Here is a 19,570-nt window from a genome sequence, read left to right on the forward strand (position 1 = left end):
CCCCACAAACCCACCAAGAAACTGTCGGATCCCTAATAGGCAGAATCAGTGATGTGTTTTGTTGGAAAGACGGTAAAGCAAACTATTAAGCAGGTCGTCATAATGTTTTGGCTCATCAGTGTAATATTAAACGAAATTCTTAGATAATTCAAGCATACACCTGTCGAGAATCTGTCATAAAATATGGCAGTATGCGTTCCTTCAGAGTATAACCGAGAAAATATAGAATCTGCTATTATTACATCAGGAATAATGTCACATATTTCGGATAAGAGACACATATACTGGTGTTTTTTCTTTTAATTTGACCCTACTAAGTATCTCGAAGACGACGCATTGTACGAAAAAAAAAGTTCTAGGTGAAAAGTTAATATTAGTAAAGGGGACACACATCTGTGCTGAAACTAGCCATCTCCTAACCACCGCCGGCCGCGGTGGTCTCGCGGTTAAGGCGCTCAGTCCGGAACCGCGCGACTGCTACGGTCGCAGGTTCGAATCCTGCCTCGGGCATGGATGTGTGTGATGTCCTTAGGTTAGTTAGGTTTAAGTAGTTCTAAGTTCTAGGGGACTGATGACAACAGAAGTTAAGTCCCATAGTGCTCAGAGCCATTTGAACCAATTTTTTTTCCTAACCACCCATCCTGTGTGTGTGTTGGGACCTAATTCGTATTCTGAAATGGAAACCTCACCATTTTCTTGCGTAATCGTATTCTATGCCACAAAAAATTTACAGTTTACTTAGACCACTCTTTTCCTTTCGTGGTTGACACATACCATGTGGGAAACCCGATCATACAAAATTAGAGTGCCGTGAAGAAACAACTGCTGGTTGTATTCCTTGCAAGAACAAGAAAAGAACATGTAACAAAGCTGGGGGATCAGAATGCCCTACTTACAAAGAACTCTATAAAAGACAAATATGAAAAACGGAATATGATGTCACCAACAATGCCAATTAGCACACAGCATAACAAAAGCAGTCAGATATCACTCTTTGGGTATCGAAGTAGGGATATGAATATAAGTATCAACTACGAAAATGTACAGATATCCCCTTAACAATACACGGATATGAACACCATCATCCCACCTCACAGAAGCAAACATAAATCACCAGCATCCAAAACAAGAGCGTGGCGACGTGCAATAGCCTGGAGTCAACGACTTGTGCTGCTGACCACAGACTCTCCAACGGACACGAATCTCCCTCAACAGCTGGAAGATTCTGCAAGAAAAATATTTTAGCCCAACAGATTATATCGACGATGGGTGTTTCTGTGGTGCCATGGACTGCATTTTGGCGAGGCACATCAAATACGAACTTTTCCAGTGGGCAACACTCCAAACGGCAACCTTTCTTAGAGCAGAAGAAATGGAAGAGGAAGCCCTGAGAAGCCCTGAAGAAGACCTTAAAAACAACACGCTGCCCAAAACAGAATATTACAAAGATGACGCTCGAAATCCAAGATATGGTCATGTCCACTAAGAGTAGTACCATTTTGACGCAGTCGTTAAACACTGCACATCACACTTAACAGAATTACATAACCATGACAACAGAGGTCCGAGTCACCGTCAAGCCCTTTCAGAACAGGCTATCGACACAGGCATAAAATCAGTACATCTGGACACACCTAAGCAACTTAAAAGTAAACTCCAAAAATGGCTCTGAGCACTATGGGACTTAACTTCTGAGGTCATCAGCCCCCTAGAACTTGGAGCTACTTAAACCTACCTAACCTAAGGACATCATACACATCCATGCCCGAGACAGGATTCGAACCTGCGACCGTAGCGGTCGCGCGGTTCCAAACTGTAGCGCCTAGAACCGCTCGGCCCCCCTACCGGCTGCCGGCCGGTGTAGCCGTGCGGTCTGGGCGCTTCAGTCTGGAACCGCGTGACCGCTCCGGTCGCGGGTTCGAGTCATGCCTCGGGCATGGATGTGTGTGGTGTCCTTGGGTTGGTTAGGTTTAAGTAGTTCTAAGTTCTAGGGGACTGATGACCACAGAAGTTAAGTCCCATAGTGCTCAGAGCCATTTGAACCCCCACCGGCTAAACGTAAACTAATTCTTCCATTGTCACAGGATAGATTACTGTATAATGAAACAAAAAATTCAAAAAAATATGATTATGACACATGAAAATGTAAACCATACATCCAAACTACACATTTCGTCTATGGTGGCAATACGCAAGAAAAGACTACTCAGGCGCAAGAAAGTTATCAATGAGAAACAGACACAAACAGAAAACTTCAAACAGTAGAAAGTGATTAATCAGTAAATGGAAACTAAAAACAACATGAACACACGAAAAGCTCACACTGAAAAATCACAATATTCAACCGACGAAATATCAAGTTACCCAAAACCGGAAACCACACCAAGAGATAAACACGATGACCCAGTTATTCAAACAGAGTTACAAAAACATGAAGTAAGAAGCAAAATGCGATAACATTGAAGAGAACTTGCGCCTGCGTCGACTGGAGAAGAAAGGAGTTCTTCAGACTGCACTGAGACTATCAACAAGACTGAATCACTCATTGGGCGGCACTATATGCTACCTCACAGTTGAAAAAATTGACAGAATTATTTTACGAACCGAAAATGTACCAAGTGATAAACTCGAACTCTGTAACCTGTCACGTAAATCATGTGAAAGAAGAAATGAAGACAACATTAAGAACGTTTACAAGCCCCTGGTAATGGCACCCGGACGTGTGTACCTCGATTACACCCAGAGCGGGCCGAGGTTCTTTGTTTTTACTAAATTTCCAAAGTGAAAGTCTTGCAGCTAAACTCTATGCGTAGCATAACGGTGGCCGCAGAACTTGGTAGTCTGGTGAACGAGGTATGCACGGACATATTGTGTCTGCAAGAACCGTACACACGAGGTAGGAGAAATCCAGGCCCAGCGAGGCAGTACATGCAAATCACTGGCACGAACAAGGCCAAGGCTGCAAGCATTGTAGTAAACAATAATATTAAAGTAACACAAATCACGCAATTATGCACAGAACATACGGTTACAGTCGAAATAACGTCAGGCAGGGAAACATGCACTATCTCGTCGATCTACGCCCAGTACTCATTTGATACAAAGACTTTTGCTGAAATTATAAAAGATATTGCTCGATTTTCAAATGTCAAACTACTACTTATCGTAACTGAAATAAATGCTAGGTCAATCCTATGGTACTCTCACAGAACGGATGCCAGAGGACAAATAATAGTCGACGTTATAAACGAATGTAATATTTTCGTATCAAACAAACCAGGCCAGCCACCAACTTAGCACGGAAATAGTAAAGTAGGTAGCAACAAAGACATTTCTCTCGCTTCATTAATACAGGTAGCGAAGTGGCAGGTGCTCGATAAGAGAATACTCAGTGATCATAACGCAATAATTACATACACTTGTGAGGTAACGGGCGAATTGTGGCTCCCTGAAATATTGTAAGTTGGCGTGGCCGCACGGGCCGCGCGGCCAACCGGGGCCCGGCCGCAAACACGTGTTGGCGCACATTGGCCGGACGAAAGGGGCAGCCCCTGCGCTTGGTCCAGCAGCGTGGCTGGGAATTCCATTGTGACGCTGTGTTGAAAGGAGACACGGCAGGAGTGCCAAAGATGGCGGACTTTGTGAACCCTTAATGACAGAAATTTCACAGTTCGTATAGAAATTAATAGTAGCCAGATGAATCATGATACCTCAAAAAGAAACTTGCACATTACCACTATTTGCACGACGATTCTGATTGTGTAATCAGATTTTCAATATCTTTATTAGTTTAAACTTTAGTATCTGACTGTAAATTATACAAGTAACACGCAGCAACGAATTTCCAAAATATAAACGCTTCATCCGATTTTGTCGATCGCCATGTCTTTAGAAATCTTTCAGTGAAAACCTAAATTGGTATGAATTACAAGCATGTAACTTGAATAGTACATGAGTTATTGGAGGTCAAAGTGGCCGATTGCTATCGATCGCGTCAGGCCATAAGTACGCCACAGTTAGACGAAAAAACGGTAGCAGCATGCGTATCAATATATTTATTCATTAATGTCTTTGTTTATATCCGATATACATAATTCATGAAGAACCTGGTTAAATATTTACTGTGTTTTAGAAAGCACAGAGACATTAGGCTACTGTGCTGCCTTTTGTTCTATTCCTTTGATATATGATTATTTAATTTGTTTATGTATCTATTATAGTCCAGCCGTAGGAATATTTATATAATTTCAAGTTATTTAAATGCAACTCTAGTATTTCGTATGTGTTTAAATATGTTTGTCAGCTGTCTAGCCAATCACAGCGCTCTTGAGTGGGGAGACTGGATGGAAGCGAGTTCGGGAGAGGAGGACACGGGTAGTCCTGAGCGGTGTGAAGTAGGAATCTATTCTTTCCCTGTTATTCATCTTATATTTTATTTAATTGCTGGACCATCGGGACCAATCAGTATTTTGCAGAAATATACCGCATCCTCAAAAGTATTTCTACTATCGTACTCATCATTTAAAGTCGTCCTGGAGGGTACAGCACTGGACACGGGGAGTGCTGGACGCGACGGCGCGACGGATGCAGAGTCGCCGGAGTGGGACTTCCAGTGTGGAGCGGTTTGCGCGTGGTCGCGGCAGGTAGAAATACTTTGGAGTGCCGACTTGTGCACTTGTGAGATTTCCGTGGCTTCTACAGTGAAGACCTAGTGTGCGCTCAGAAGTGAATATCTCGCGAGCTATGTTGTTGTTCATGGCTAATTACGTGCAGTAGAAATCTATTGTTTCCCTGTTATTCAGCTTATATTTTATTTAATTGCTGGACCATCGACACCAATAAGTGTTTTGCAGAAATATACTGCGTTCTCAAAAGTACTTCTACTATCGTATTCATCATTTAAAGTCGTTAAGATAGTACCTACAGATTATATTTAATTGCAATTTTTCATTTATAAATTTATAAGTTACATTCATAATTTGCGATTGCCGAGTGATAGAAACCTTCGACCATTCGATTTACGTGTCTATTCTTATCGTATACTGTAGACTCAGCAGTATTTAGCCTGTAATGCGGCAACTACGTATCCCAGCCTCTAGACAACGAAACCAGATAAAACTTTTAATATTGCAACGTTGAGTCAGAGGGCGCGTAGTTAATAGAAAGCCCGCACACTAAAACAAATACAGACACAAACACAGACGCAAAACTACACTCAAGGTTGCTGTTACGCAGAGCAAACTGGCAAAAACTAAGGCAGGTGATTGAAGAGTTTCCTCTGTGCGGCACCCAAGTAAGCGTAGACTACAGAGCCCACGTTCTTAAAGACGTTTTACATAGAGCGCAAGCAACAGCAAAACCTGCAGCTCGCGACGCACCCAAACAAAGGACACCATGATCAGCACTACAGACAAGACTAAGAAAAGACAATCGTGATAAACGACGATGTTACCAAAAATCAAAGACAGCACAGGAAATAGAAATTAGACTTCAACATTATCGTGATGCTAAAACACGATACAAAGACGAACTACATAAGACCAGGAAATACCACTGGGAGACATATGTTAAGACAAACGTACAGAACAAAATCTGGGGGGAGGCGTTTAAACTGCATACTGAACGCATAAAGACTCCTACAGTATTATAAACAGTGAAAAAGCCAGATGGTACAACCACAAGAGGCGTAGATGCACAGCACGGTATCTCCTCAACAAACAACTTGCTGACGATGACCACACTCAGGACAACAAACTTCACGCCGGCCTTCGCAGACTACGTTATGACAGATACAGAAACAAAGCTATCACCATCCCCTTTGCTCACGAGGAAATTGCACTGGCAATACACAAAATAAAGAGCAAAAAGGCTCCGGGCCCTGATGGTATCCACCCCGAAACCATCAAACATGCCGCTCTAGTTATTGTACCATAGCTGACAGACTTGCTGAATGATGCTCTGCTAGAAGGACGAATATCGAATATATGGAAGACGGGAAATGCACTTATGATCAACAAAGCAGAGGACAAAGACCTGATTGACCCTAAGACATACAACATACATATGCCTCATTAACATTCTGGCAAAGGTACAGGAATGATTGCGGTGCGACAGAGTTAAGTCGCACAGGCAGTTCTTTGGCCTTAGCCCACATCAATCTCGTTCCACATAAATCCATCGACGACGCAGTAAAGAGGGCCATAGAACTGACTCAGACAATACACGACAATTACGTAATAAGCAATCCTAATGAACATAGCTGGTACTACTGAATGCACTAGAAAACAACGACCGGGTTAACGGGGTTGTTACGTACGCTGCTGACCTGCGTTATGGTATCTACAAACTCCAGGTCCCAGTTGTAGAATAATGCCACGTGGATCCTTGCGTTCATCGGTGAATGGTGCACGAACAGCTAACTCACAATAGCAACAAACAAAACTGTTCACCTTCTTCTATAAAAAGGAAAGCTGTGAGAAAATACCTTGGCATTTATATTGACAAACATTTACACTTTAACGAACATTCCAGACTGACAATTAACAAAGCGACGAAACCGATGCATAAACTTGCAAGACTGAACACTGTAAGATACAGACTATTCCCTCAGACAATGACATATTACGCAGTTCTCTTTCAGTCAATAACTTGTTTTTTGGCTAGTGCGTGACCACATCGATTATGCTTAGGTATGCATAAAACCTTTGTGAGGCGCGGCCAGAGGTGTGTCCTACTCAGAATCTAGTGACGTTCAACTCGACCTCGGTTGAGGCACTGTGCGTGGTGCTGAGAGATTTCCGTATAGACATTACAATTCGTCACAGAGCAGCTGCATACTGACTGAAGAGGGAAAGACGTGACAAAATAAGAGAAATAACTGACAGACATAATCGACAGACGGAAATGAAACAAGTGGAGAATTGATATATGGCAGACAGAATGGGACACAACTGATTAGGAAATGCGAGTCTACTCTTTCTTCCCCAGTATACGAGAGGGGATGAATTTGAACTACATAAATCCACCATGCGGGATGGAGCACTTTATCACGAGCCATGGCCCGTAACCTGTGTGTCTTCACAGGTTTGGTCTAAAACAGACTTTATCCTTTTCTTTTTTTTAGTAAAACGTTCAGAGGCGTTCTTTATTTTTGTTCGTGGGCAGAGCCTAAAGTGGTAGCAAATAGCCGTTGTAGTTAGCTTTTTGGGCAAAAGTAGTGGAAGTAATAGCTTTGTTTTTGTTTTTTTGGTTACATAGGTACTTGGGGGTAGTATGGGGGACAGCGGCCGACGCCTGAAGTGGAAGACGTCTAAGGAAAAAAGGAAAATAAAAAAAGGGAGTATCGTCTTTGATTAGTAATCATAAGTCCCCAATTCCGGGTTTAAAACCCGCTACCGCTTAAATTTTAACTAATAATCAGCATTAGCAACAGAAGAGTTCCGGCATAAGAAGTGACCCTTATTCTGTCAACGGTCTTGTGAAAGAGGGCGGAGGAGCAGACCGAGATTCAGGGCACTCTTTTGCCCTTGGGGTTAGTAACTGCCCATAAAGGCGGAAGAATCAGCAATGATCAACGGCATGACGATGCAGAAGGCAATGGAAACCACTGCATTAAAGACACGTAACGTCTATCGAAACGACACGTGGCCCGTAATTGAAAAAGTGTCATGAAGATCTCCCCATTGGCAAAAGAATCCGGAATAGTCACCCATTCGGATCTCTGGGAGGGGCCTGCCAAAGTGGAGGTCACATGAGGAAAAGACTGAAAAACCAACAAAAGGGTAACGTTCTTCCAGTCGGTGAGTAGCATATTAGAAGTTTGAATGAGGTAGAAAATCGGAAAAGCGAAATGCAAAGGCTCAGTCTAGAGATATTAGGAGACAAAAGAAAAATGTTCAAATGTGTGTGAAATCTTATGGGACTTAACTGCTAAGGTCATCAGTCCATCAGCTTACACGCTACTTAACCTTAATTATCCTAAGGACAAACACACACACACCCATGCCCGAGGGAGGACTCGAACGTCCGCCGGAACCAGCCGCGCAGTCCATGACGGCATCGTCCTAGACCGCTCGGCTAATCCAGCGCGTCTTAGGAGTCAGTGAAGTGAAATGGAAAGAAGACAAGGATTTCTAGTCATATGAGTATAGGGTAATACCAGCAGCAGTAGAAAATCGTATAACAGGAGTAGGATCCGTTATGAGAAGGAAGGTAGAGTGGAGTGTGTGTTACTGCTGTCAGTTCAGTGATAGGTCTGTTCTTATCAGAATCGACATGTTAGGCATTGTCTCCTTTCACACGGCAGATAGCTGTAAACATACACTGTTGTATGTAGCCGGTGCAGTACTGGGAAGTTCCCTAATAGTTTCCAGTGAAAACCGATCCCCAAGTGAGCTGTTTACTAGACGATTGTGATCGTATGGCTACGATCAACCACCGATCTTAGTACGAAATATTGTTCTAACTAGTACAAATGTATTCGAAATGTAAGATTTTCGGTTAAGTTTCCTTGTAACTGGCCATAAACGTAACTCTTGGTCTGTCTTTCGTCACATTACATTTTACAATGTCTTGTCCTCTCTTGCCTGTTAAAGGGCGTATTTACGTGTCGTCCTCGCATTTCGATGCAATACTGAACTTCTCTTTGCACTGAGTTACAAATTCTTTCAAAAGTCACAAATCTCCTAAGTCTTCACGGGACTGTAGAAATCGCTGCCGCAGTTCCTCTGCAGTGTCGAAGGGTTCTGTACAATTTTAAGAAGGCTTCAGCCGGAAAAATCCAGATGAATGACGTCAAGTTGTCTTGGAGTCCAAAGGTATAGACCCTGCTCAGTTCATCCATCTTTCACATCATGAGTGCGTTAGATGTCGCCTTACATCAGCATCAAAATGTGTTGTCGATTCCCCGTCATATGGTTACCATATTCCTGAACCACTGACCATGGGTAACATTTGGGCCCAATTACGCTTCAAGTACATACAGAGTAGGACACTATTTCATAGTGAAATCAGTGGCGGGTGGTAACCTCACGTTCGCAAACGGCTCTTTTTCTAGAACCTTTATTTTTCTCCTGTTACCGTATAGTTTCATCCGTTCTGTTTTCTCTGTCAACTGCAAGATATTCTTTCAAATGAAACTTCCTGGCAGATTAAAACTGTGTGCCCGACCGAGACTCGAACTCGGGACCTTTGCCTTTCGAGGGCAAGTGCTCTACCATCTGAGCTACCGAAGCACGACTCACGCCCGGTACTCACAGCTTTACTTCTGCCAGTATCCGTCCCCTACCTTCCAAACTTTACAGAAGCTCTCCTGCGAACCTTGCAGAAGGAGAGCTTCTGTAAAGTTTGGAAGGTAGGAGACGGATACTGGCAGAAGTAAAGCTGTGAGTACCGGGCGTGAGTCGTGCTTCGGTAGCTCAGATGGTAGAGCACTTGCCCGCGAAAGGCAAAGGTCCCGAGTTCGAGTCTCGGTCGGGCACACAGTTTTAATCTCCCAGGAAGTTTCATATCAGCGAACACTCCGCTGCAGAGTGAAAATCTCATTCTGGATTCTTTCAAATGTTCAAATGTGTGTGAAATCTTATGAGACTTAACTGCTAAGGTCATCAGTCCCTAAGCTTACACACTACTTAACATAAATTATCTTAAGGACAAACACACACACCCATACCCGAGGGAGGACTCGAACCTCCGCCGGGACCAGCCGCACAGTCTATGACTGCAGCGCCCTTGACCGCTCGGCTAATCCCGCGCGGCAGATATTCTTTACGATAAGGAGCAATACTTCATGAATCTAGAAACATTAGCTATGGGATATAATAAATGTCAGTTTAGAACTTATATATGTAGTACCTGTAGTACCTCTAGAGGGCTTTTGAATTTTTCCATTTGTCTAACACTATTTTAGCAGTGTGGTGTGTGCTTAACATGTTTCATTATGCCCGTATTGTTACCCTACCACTATTCGGTACGTACTGAGTATGTCGGCCGACAGCGCAGAACTTGAGCTTTTGTGATGTACAAACTCGCTACTGTGGCACAGAGCGCCTGAGAATGCCGCCGCCACGGCAGAGCGCTGCGGTAATAACAGCGCGGCGGTGCCGGCACAGTGGCGGCGCCCGCGCTGATTGCGCAGCCGGCAAGTTGGCGCCAGCCGCGGAATTCTGCGCGCCTTCTGCTCCGGGGAGCGCCAGCAGCGTGGGCTGTGTCGCGCGAATGCCGCCACCCGCCGGAGAGCCAACATCTCCAGTAGACCGTGGAAGCGCGCTCACCTGCTACGCACTTCGGGGACTGGGTTCAAACAGAAACTTGCCTTCCTGGCTGAATATCAATAGGAGGTGTTTCAGCCGGAAGCGAATATCCTTAAAGAGGTGATACTGTGAACCACGTTCTAAAGAAAATATTGTTTACGTTTTACAACGAAGCTAAATCTATTGATATTTGTTACATTTGTTTCTTGAATGTACACATATAGACACATGAAAGTCCTAGTCCAACCATGGTTATAAGTGTTCAGTACCATTTCCTTTCTTTTTTTTTTTTTTGTCATAAGTTTTCTGACTGGTTTGATGTTTGATGCGGGTCGCCACAAATTTCCCTCTGAGAGTAGCACTTGCAGCCTACGTCCTCAATTATCTGCTGGATGTAATAAAATCTCTGTCTTTCTCTACAGTTTTTGCCCTCTGCAGCTCCCACTAGTGCCATAGACAGTATTCCTTGACATAATACAGGTCCTACCAACCTGTCCCTTCTCCTTATCAATGTTTTCCATATATTCCTTCCTCGCTGATTCTGCGGAGAACCTCCTCATTTCTTACCTTTTCAGTCCAACTGATTTTCAACGTTCTTCTGAACCGCCATATCTCAAATGCTTCGATTCTTTTCTGTTCCAGTTTCTCACAGCCCATTTTTACTATCGTACATTGCTGTGCTCAAAACGTATATTCTCAGGAATTTCTTCCTCAAATTAACGCTTATGTTTCTTACTAATAGACTTTTAATGGCCAGTAATTCCCTTTCAGGTTGGTTGGTTGGTTTGGGGAAAGAGACCAGACAGCGTGGTCATCGGTCTCATCGGATTAGGGAAGGATGGGGAAGGAAGTCGGCCGTGCCCTTGCAGAGGAACCATCCCGGCATTTGCCTGGAGCGATTTAGGGAAATCACGGAAAACCTAAATCAGGATGGCCGGACGCGGGATTGAACCGTCGTCCTCCCGAATGCGAGTCCAGTGTCTAACCACTGCGCCACCCCGCTCGGTCCCTTTCAGGCACTGGTAGTCTGCTTTTTATGTCCTTGCGCGGTTTCTCATGGATTGTTTCGCTACCTAGATAGCATAATTCTATAACTTCGTCCAGTTCGTGATCCGCAATTCCCAGGTCAAATTTCTCGCTGTTCTCATTCCTGCTGCTTCTCATTACTTTTGTATTTCTTCGATTTACTCTCTCTCCATATTCAGTTTTCATTAGAATGTTCATTGCATCCAGCAGATCCTGTAATTCTTCTTCACCTCACTCAGGTCAAAAATGTTATCAGCGAATCTTATCACTGATATAATTTCTTCTTGAATTTTAATTCCCCTCTTGAACCTCTCTTTTATTTACGTCGTAGTTTCTTCAATCTATTGATTGAACAGTAGGGGCGTAAGACTACTTCCTTGTGTTACAACCTCTTTAATCTGAGCAATTTGTTCTTGGTTTTCCACTTTTATTGTTCCGTCTTGATTCTTATTGGCCGTCTTTCCCTATAGTTTACCCATATTTTTCCCAGTATCTCGAACATCTTGCAGAGTTTTACAGTGCTGAACGCCTTTTCCAGATTCTTGAGTCTTGTTTTCATTATCAACGGCTACGTTGGAATTCCCTCTCAGGTGCTCTCACCTTTCCTAAAGCCAGACTGATGGTCATCTAACACATCCTTAATTTTCTTTTCCATTCCTCTGTATATTATTCTTACTAGTGACTTGGATGGATCAGCTGTTAAGGTGATTGACTAATAAATCTCGCCCATTTTGTCTTTTTCAGTCTTCGGAATAGTGTGGATGATGTTTTTCCATAATTCAGATGGTATATCCATAGACTCACTTTTTCAAACGCCCACGTGTGTAGTCGTTTTGTTGTGACTTCCTGTAATTATATTTTAATCTCTGATGGTAATTTATTTACCTCTTCTGCCTTATTCGATATTAAATCGTCCGAAGCCCTTTTAAATTCTGATTCTAATACTGCATTCCCTACCTCTTCTATATCGACTCATATATATTTTTCAGTCACGTCATCAGACACGTCTTCCCCCTCCTAGAGGCCATCAATGTACTTATACTACTCTCTCCTCTGCGTTTCATTGTGGAATCGATCTTTTATCCTGGGAACGCCTAACAATCCACTATCTGATTTCGGAATCTCACCTGACCATGGCGTAATTTAAGTGATATCTACCCATTTTCCAAGTATACCTCTTCCTCTTGTGATTCTTGACCAGAGTATTGACTATTACCAGCTGTAATTTATTGAAAAATTCTATTAGAACTTATCCTCTCTCATTTCTAGTACCAAGCTCATATTCTCCCGTAACGCGTTCTTCTAATCCTTCCGCTATAATGGCATTTACGTACTGATTTACCCGTTCAATATTCTCGTTCACTTTCTCTGTCTCTTCATATACATATACATATACATATACATATATTGATATGTATACCAGAACGATCGTTGTCGGTGATGGTCTGTGTCGATTGTGATGAGAATAACCATATCACTGAAGTGTTCACAGTACGCGCTCTCGGTCCTACCTTCCTGTTTACAACGAGTCCTACTTCCGTCATACCATCATCTGCTGTTGTTGATATTATCCTGTTCTCATCTGACCAGAAATCCTTGTCTTAGATTATGAGTCTACCCACGCACAGGGTGGGGTATCGTTGAATGTCCTTCTACGACACCAAGAAATCGGAATTATATCTTGTTTGATCCGATGTATAGTTTTTGAAATATCTCAATGTCTTCAGTTAAAATGAACACTATATATTATTAATTACGAGTATGAAACTTATATCACCTGGGGCTATTCTTCCATTTCTATACACCGGATTAAATTAGGTATCGCCAATAGGATAATATACAGAAATGCAGCATATAGAGCAGTCATAATAGTGGCAAATCGTAGCTAAGTTTAAGAAGACTTACAGAGAACCGACGTATCGCAAGCAGGGGCTGGTAGTTGACCACGAACATAAGTAAATGTATCGTATTACGGAAATATGCGTTATTTTATAATCACACGATTGAGTATTTCTCGTCCGTCTGAGATCAGCACCAGGCATTACTGATAGAGGAAACAGAGAATATATAAAGTAGAGCAGCGCGTTTCGTCGTAGATTCTTTCATAAGCGCGAAAGCGTCACGGTGATGCTCCGGTGACAAATTAAATGATAAGAGGAGAGTGACACTGTGGTGTGCTTTACTGATAAAATTCCGTGACTGTAGAAGAGTCAGCCAGTACGCTGCTTCCTTCTGCGTAATCTCGCGAAACGATCAAAAAGGTAAAATTAGAGAGACTGTAGGACAAAAACGGAGGCATTTCAACACCTTTTACTCCCGCGAACAATTCCCGACTGAAAGGGAGAAACTGATGGTACGCAAAATTAGCCTTCGCCAAACGCCAAAACGGAGTGTAGATATAAATGTAACATATATTCGGTATCTCTCCTAAGAGTCGTTAGGAACATTTTATCTGATGTTTCAACAGATATTTGCAAGTTTATTTTTGAATTGTGTAAATGGATTCAGCAAAAACAAGTGTTGTATCAAATGGGCACGTAAGATTCGGCTTTTAATTATTTTTTATTTTTTATGTTTTATTTTTACGGGAAACGAACCGACGCTTTCCGTGGGCATCACAAGGAAGAGATGAGGAGCATTGTTTGTTTGTTGTTGATAATTCTTCCGGGTTATATTGCCGTGGTCCATGGAATTCTTCTATTCCTAACGTTTCGTCCAATACTACGTTGGACATCTTCAGAGGTATGGCTGGGCCTGCTGAGTCCTGCCGACTGACTAGTCGGGCGTCGGAGAGCGGCCTAAATACCGAGGAAAGGGGGCGTGGTCTAGCTTGCACATAATATCAGAGATAAAACTAGTCAAAGATAAAATGTAACTATCGATAATAGTCCGTCATAGATAAAAATCACTTATCGATTCTGTAACGCCACTGTCCATATCTCACTTAATTTAAAGGCCTGTTCTTTTCTATTAAAATTATCTTATTGTTTATAAATTTCAATAGCCTCCCTATACAGTCGTGGATAATAGTTCGTGGTAGCACTTAAAACTGTAGTTTCAGAAAACTTAACTACATGGTCACCTGACTGAAGTGCATGTTCCGCAACGGCCGATTTATCTATTTTTCCCAGTCGGCAAAGAGTTTTATGCTCCTTTACCCTCGTATTGACACTTCTTTTCGTAGTACCAATGTAGACTTTGCCACAAGTACACGGAATTTTATACACACCGCTAGATGATAATGGTGGCCTTCTATCTTTAACAGAACGAAGTACTTGTCCTATATTTCTGGTAGGTTTGAATACCGGTTTCACTTTATGTTTCAACAAGATTTTGCCGATTCGATCTGTAACTTTATTAATGAAAGGTAAAGACACCGTGTTTATTCCATTGCTGAGTACCATCTTTGTCCTTTGGCCTGATGTAATTAGGTCTTAAAACTCTATTAATTTCTTTGTTTGAGTACCCATTCTTTTCGAAGGCCTGTTTCAGATGATTGAGTTCCGTATGCAGATGTTCCGCCGTACAAATCCGTTTTGCCCTGTCCACTAAACTTTTGATTACACCTCTTTTTTGCTGTGGGTGATGACTCCAGCTGCACAATACAAAAACGAAATTGCAAATGTCTGTTTAAAAACCAGAGAATATGCTACTGATGATTCTTAGTAGAGACTCTCTGGAAATTTGAATGCAGTATTTCTCTCATCGGTAATGATAGTGCAGTGAGCGTGTTTTTGCCTCTTGGTCGCCAGTTACCGCTTCAGCGACGTGGCATAGAGACGCATGTGTGCTGGAACGACGTGCGCTGCCGCCAGCTTCCCGGAAGCGGCGACGCGACGTGCTGGGCGCCTGCCGCCGTGCTCGCAGTCTGGCACCGGCAGGGCCGCCGCGCCGCGCCTCGCCGCCTTAACGTCGCGTGACGCAGTCGCGTGACCCGCGACCACCGAATAATCACCCGCCTTCCTATTACTTTGCTGCAAGGTGGGCGGAGGTCTCGATCTGTCAACTGCCTGGGACGCCTGCGTCCGCGTTCTCAGAAGACAAATACCGCGGACCTCAATTATTCAGCTTATTTCCTCGTAGTCACGATATGTTAACTAACTCCTCCCGGCACTGACTGTATTAAACATAAGCACTCTTTCTCCTCACCAGTTTCGAGTGAGACTTTGTAGCACTGAAATACCTTCCGTACCCCGAATATTTTCATAATTAGCTGACAACATTCTAAGAGCTAATGACGCCAATGTTACTCATCATTAACATGCTTTTGATTTACGAGAAAATTAACTATGGTTGTCACATATGACACGGTGTGATTTACGTTTCATGTTAAGACAAGCAATAGGTGCAAAGTGAAAACATCAGTGCCTGGAGACGCCGTTGGCATTTATGAATTTCTTTTGCAACGTTGGCGTAATTGGTCAATTCGACTTCTGCGAAATATTTATGTATGCAGCATCTTTGTGTAGTCGTTTTGTGGAGATTTCACGGAAAAGAGTAAAACTGATATACCGGGGCTGCATAGAATTCTTGGTTCAAAATGGCTCGGAGCACTATGCGACTTCTGAGGTCATCAGTCGCCTAGAACTTAGAACTAATTAAACCTAACTAACCTAAGGATATCACACACATCCATGCCCGAAGCAGGATTTGAACCGGCGACCGTAGCGGTCACTCGGCTGCAGACTGTAGCGCCTAGAACCGCTCGGCCACTCAGGCCGGCAGAATTCTTGGTTCTCACTGATTTATCTCCGAAGGAAATTGGTATAATATATGAAGGTAGTATCTGTTCCCGAAAGAACAGTTACTTTTGATAACCATGCAGCTTCGCTAGAATGAAATGATAATTAAATGGAGACCCTACCTGCCAACAGGCGTTGGTATACTTCACTGGGGACATGTTGAAAATATGTGTATATAGTTAAAATATGGCCTCCCGGTCATTGACCTTCTTGTGCGAACGCACACGCTATGCCCGAACTCGTACGGGACTTGGTAGATTAATCTGCCACGAGTAATGATTATGATGGGAAAACATCTATTAGGCGCACTACGGATGTAGTGGTGTGGAAATGTTGGGAATGTGGGTCTCACGGAGAGCAAGCAAGGGATAAGTCAATGCAGGTGCTCTATCCTATGCACCCTCGGTGGCTCAGATGGATAGAGCGTCTGCCATGTAAGCAGGAGATCCGGGTTCGAGTCCAAGTCGGGGCACACATTTTCAACGTGTCCCCAATGAAGTATATCAACACCTGTTTGCAGCTAGGGTCACCATTTAATTATCTTTTCAAATTGGTATAAGCTCAATGAATGCTTATTCTCCACTTTCAACATCTGTTAAATGAATGCAAATGGTTGAATGAAAACGTGATTCCTCCGGAATGACAGAAAAATAAATCAGGAAAATTCAAAATATGACGTTCGAGTAAAGCGATTAAAACTAGTGAAAAAACTGATGGAAGAAACACACATTAGTAAGAACACGCTCCTTTTCCCTTGAGTGATTAGCAATGAGAAAACTACCCTAGAGTCTAAAAAAGAAGTCAACTGATTTTATGCTCAGTTTGCTATTGTGGACGAGGCATATAACCACTTCACACTACAAACGGAACAGGAAGCCAAATCCTAACATAAACCGATGACCTAACACAAAAATGAGCTTCAAAAAGGAGTCTTCATAAGCATGAATTTGCAGATAATAGAATAATGAATGACAAATACTAGCCAAATCATCTATACCACGTACACAAAGTAAAACGCTAACCGCCTCACAGATATGCTTCGGCAGCGGGAAAACATTGGAATTTGAAGTTAAAATTGTTATAGCATTCACCATATTCACCAAATTCGACATTCTCTGCCTTCCGCATATTCTGACATCTAAAGGCATTTGTGGCCTAATATCTTCTTGGCTGACTGAATTGATTATGGTTACTGCTATTCGGTATTTTAGACCTTGTGCAATTACACTGAGTTTTTTAATTATTTATTCTCTTTGGGTACAATTTCTTCTCTTTGGGTACAATATCTCAACAAAAAATTAAAAATAACTTCTAACGTACTGCGTGCCGCTCCTGCTGCTTTTGTTTAGTAGCATACCACTTGGTCTGTAATTTTAGGTGCTGGCCGCTGGTGGCCGAGCGGTTCTAGGCGCTTCAGTCTGGAACCACGCGACCGCTACCGTCGCAGGTTCGAATCCTGCCTCGGGCATGTATGTGAGTGATGCCTTTAGGTTAGTTAGGTTTAAGTAGTTCTAAGTTCTAGGGGACTGATGACCTGCGATGTTAAGTCCCATATTGCTCAGAGCCATTTTAACCATTTGTAATTTTAAGTACCATCCTGAAACGTACGAGCGAGTTAACCCTGTGATTTAAACACTCGATTCCTTTGCTGGATTAAGAGGTTTGAGATCACTGTTCTGTCATCTATTGTTACATTTGTCTTGGTTTGCTAAATCCTTGAAGGTGAATGCCAGAATGTGTATTTAAAGGAGAGCTACAGATGATTTTGTGTCCTGTTCTTGTCGTACACTAGCTTGTGGTCTTCGCCATCTAAGCGACTTTACATTTCTTATACTGTCTTTTCTCAAACTTAAATAATTTGATTTCAAAGTCCTTTGTTGATATAAATGTCAGTGAAATTATCTCATCTACTCTGTATGTTCATTTTGACCAAAGAATAATATGTTAGTGGCTCAAAAAAATGCGAACACTATTTTTGCTGTACAATTAATACCCAGAATTTTGTAATCGTCTAGTATATTCAGAAAACAACACGAAGAGGTCATGGACACTGACACAAAAATAACGCAAATAATTAACGTAGAGTAACGAAATTTCTGAATACGTTTATCTCGGTAACATATTTATGTGATTAACATTGCTGGATCACGAAGTAAGCCATTGCAAATGTGAAATCCTGGTACATTAATAACTGGTGTAACCACCAGAATGTTGAAAGAAAGCATGCAAACCTTCATGAATTATGCCGCGTACGTGCCCTATGTTAGTTTGTGGAATAGAGATCCATGCTTATTGCACTCGGTTGGTCAATACTGGGACGGTTAACGCTGTTTGTGGATGAAGCTGGTGTTGTCGTCGCGTAGTGTCCGGCATGTGCTGGATTGGAGACAAACATAGTGATCGACCTGACCAAGGCAACACGTCGACACTGTGTAGAGCACGTTTTACACTACATCTACGTGATTACTCTGCAATTCACAATAGATTCTCTCTACCGTTCCACTCGCCAACTGCGCGCGAGGAAAACGAGCACTTAAATTTTTTCTGTGCGGATCCTGCTTTCTCTTATTTTATGTTGAGTTACGGTATGTGGACGAGCGCTATCTTGTTGGAAAACACCTCCTGGAACGCTGTTCTATAAATGGCAGCACAGAAGGTCAAATCTCATGATTGATGTACAGATTTGGCGTCAAGCTGCGTGGAATAAGGAAGAGAGTGCTCCAGCTGTTCTTCGAACTTGCACCTCAGAATACAACTCAAGGCGCGGATCCATTATGTCTAGCACACAAACAGGATGGTTGTAGGCCCTCAACTGGCCTCCTTCTAACCAACACACGGCCATCACTGACAGAGATACAGAAACAGCTTTCATCCTAAAACACGACCCCCACCATGCCGTCCAGTGAGCTCTCGCTTGATATGATACCACTGAAGTCGCTAATGGCGGTGGTTTGGGGTCAGCAAAATGCATGCTACAGCGCGTCTGGCTCGGAACTGTCGTTGAAGTAACAGATATGAACACGTCATTGTGACAACTGCTACTCAAAGTGCTGCTGAAGATGCACCAGTGCCATACACCGATAGCGATGGCCTTCCTTATTGGTAACGCCACATGGCCGTCCGGAGCCCATCATCTTGCTAGCCTATATTCTCGTGACCACCGCATGCGAGCCATCATATACAGTGGCTACATTCCTTTCAAGACTTCTAAAATTATTGTAAAAGGAACATTCAGGTTTCGTAGCCCTATTACAAGACATCGTTCAAACTCAGTGAGGTGTTGATAATGGCGTCTTCGTCGCCCTGAAGGCCTTCTTCACTAACATCAACTCGCCACGTTCAGTCTCAAAGGTAGCTAACGCTCACGACCGTTGCAGTGTGTATTTAAAACAAACCTGATTTGCATCCTCATAGCGGAGCTACTAGCGCCACTCTGACGCGAGTGGTGCGAAATTTAAATAGACGTAGATTTATATCGCACAATTCCTTCTTGGCTTTTTTTTTTTTCGGTACATTCATCGTTGCTCTTGTTTCTCCTGAAGTGAGATGTAA

The 19,570-nt window shown here is 42.8% G+C and overlaps 1 protein-coding gene and 1 non-coding gene across 2 annotated transcripts in view; both read right to left on the reverse strand.

Annotated features, from left to right (window-relative positions):
- LOC126260599 (dopamine receptor 2) overlaps positions 1–19,570 on the reverse strand; it is a gene marked incomplete at its 5' end in the record, with an annotated part of 764,332 nt that overhangs the window by 526,475 nt on the left and 218,287 nt on the right. The window lies entirely within an intron of this gene.
- On the reverse strand, positions 9,160–9,234 carry Trnas-cga (transfer RNA serine (anticodon CGA)). The gene has a single exon. It is a non-coding gene; the product is annotated as a tRNA-Ser (tRNA).

The sequence above is a fragment of the Schistocerca nitens genome, chromosome 5, assembly GCF_023898315.1.
Source record: "Schistocerca nitens isolate TAMUIC-IGC-003100 chromosome 5, iqSchNite1.1, whole genome shotgun sequence".
NCBI classification, from domain to species: Eukaryota; Metazoa; Arthropoda; class Insecta; order Orthoptera; family Acrididae; genus Schistocerca; species Schistocerca nitens.